The sequence below is a fragment of the Vombatus ursinus genome, unplaced genomic scaffold (assembly GCF_900497805.2).
Source record: "Vombatus ursinus unplaced genomic scaffold, bare-nosed wombat genome assembly UNPS02014768.1, whole genome shotgun sequence".
Taxonomy (NCBI): Eukaryota; Metazoa; Chordata; class Mammalia; order Diprotodontia; family Vombatidae; genus Vombatus; species Vombatus ursinus.
Genome location: NW_020954546.1, coordinates 19,554,133 through 19,556,595, shown reverse-complemented (window position 1 = coordinate 19,556,595; position 2,463 = coordinate 19,554,133).

The window sequence follows — 2,463 nt, the reverse complement described above, 5'->3', positions numbered from 1 at the left end:
GGATGGATGGATGGATGGATGGATGGATGGATGGATGGATGGATGGACGGATGGATGGACGGACACCTATTTATTGCATGGGACTTAGCCTAGGTAATCTCAAAGGTTCTCTCCAACTCAAAATTCTAGGATTTCCACACATGTACTCACAGAATTTCTCAGACCTGACAAGCCTCTTCAAGTTTAGCCTTTTCTTAGAAACTGTCAATGCCTAGAAAGCAGCCGGCCGCCCCAAAGGCTGATGAGCTTCACGGGTTTTCTGAGAGGACGCCTCACAGTGCCTCCATCACCTGCTTCTCCTCTCAGACCCCTTCCCCCACCCCCGGTCCCCAGGGCCTCTCAGCCCTTCTGTCCCCAGGCCCTGTGGTCCATGGGAAGGGACATCAGGGGAGATGCGTCACTGACCCTCTCTTCCATCTCTTTCAAGGAGTGTGTGGGGAAAAGGAGATGGGAGTGATGGAGGGGAGACTGAAGTGTAATGATGGTTGGCGACAGCTCTGGGCAAAACTGTGAAGGAAGCCCAGTACAGCGCCCTATCTCGCCCCTCCCCATACACCTCAGGGTCTCCACGTCTTCTGCTTCTTCTTCCTTGGAGAAGTGGAATGACCCCAGAGTTGGATTCAGAGACCACTCCCACTTGCTATATGTGTGACCTCAGGATTGTTATTTATTCTCCCTCAGTTTCCTCATCTCTAAAATGAAGGTGTTATGTATATAACCCGTGACAAACTGCTTGCCTTCTCAATGTGGGGTGGAGGGGTGGAGAGGGGAATTCAAGAGGAGTGGGGGGAGAATGGGGAACTCAAAATTTGAAAAGATTATGTAATTAGGGAAAAAAATAAATATTAAAATTTAAAAACTTGAAAATGTAATTAGAAAATGTTTAACAAAATGAATAAAAATACAATGCAGCATAAAAAAAAATGAAATGAAATGAAAGCATTAAATTAGATCAGGGATTCTTAACCTGGCATCTAAACAAGGGGTCAGAAGACAGACCTCAACGAGTCTGCGAACTTGAATGAAAAAAAGTGGCATCTTTATTTCAACATAATAGATTTCCTTCGCTATCTTACATATTTTCTTTAATGCACTTAAAAGCATTACTCTGAGAAGGGGTCCACAGGCTTCACCAGAGGGGCCCTGGACACAAAAAGCCAAAGAACTCTGGACCTTTCGTCCATTGAGGTCACAGCACCTACTCCTCCCATCCATCAGACTAGCCCTTCAGGAGAAGGAATCAAGGCTTTTATAAGCACAGGAAGTGATAACTCATATTTATTTGGGAATTTTTTATTTCCAGGCAGCGTGGGATAGTGGATAGAGCATGTGAGGAAGAACTGGGTTTCCAGCTCCAACTCAGAAAGTTACTAACTGTGTGAGCCTAGGCAAGTCACTTAACCCCCTAAGCCTCAGTTTCCTCATCTGTAAAATGAGGGTAATGCTAGTGCCTACCTCACAAGGTTGTTATGAGCATCAGTGAGATAATGTATATAAAGCACATTGCAAACCTTAAAGGGCTCTATTAATGTTAGCTATCATCATCTTTCATTTAAGAGTTTCCAGTGTGGAAACTTCCCTTATTGATTGCAAATGAGAAACTTCTTTTCCACTTATGGTCTAGAGCATGAAGAGGATAAGTGACTCGTCCAGGGTCACACAGGCAATATGTGTCCGAGGCAGGATTAGAAGTTAGACCTTCCTGACCCCAGGGCCAGCCCTCCAACCCCTATGCCAAGTCAGACAACACTATAAAGTTTAAAGTGCTTTCCTCCTAACAACCTTGTGAGGTGAGTATTGTCAGATCCCGCCTCAGACACTTGCCGTGTTATCCTGGACAAGTCACTTCACTGCTTGGTTCCTCAGTTTCTGCAAAATGGGCATAAGGGAACTCACAGCTAATAATAACAATACTATTGTCCCCATTTTATAGATGGGGAAACAGGATCTGAGAGGTCACATGGCTTGCCCAAGGGAAGCCATCTAGTAAGTGTCAGAGCCCACATCTGAACCTAGGCTTCCCTGATAGCAAAACCCATGCTTTTTCCACTGCTGCACGGTGTCCTGGGGGACTCCACCTCATCTCCTCCTCCCCAGGGACTAATCAGAAATGCTTCTTACGTCAGGGAACAGCCTGGAGGCTCTGTGTAATGGGAGTAAATTACAAAAACCCGAAATGCAGACCAAAGGATTTCACTAATGATGTAAAAGAAACACTGACGTGTTCTTTCATTAACCATGGGCAAGGTCCAGAGGGAGATACGAGAAGATATAAGACAGGGTTCCTGCCTTCCGGGAGCTTGCCATCCAGGTTTCTCTCGGGATTGCCTCAGGGTCAAATGCGCTTTAGTATTCAAGTCTACACCACACTAATGAAAGGATCCTAAAAGGAAAGGATTTCTGAGTCCTAGTGAGCTCACACACACACACACACACACACACACACACACACACACACACACA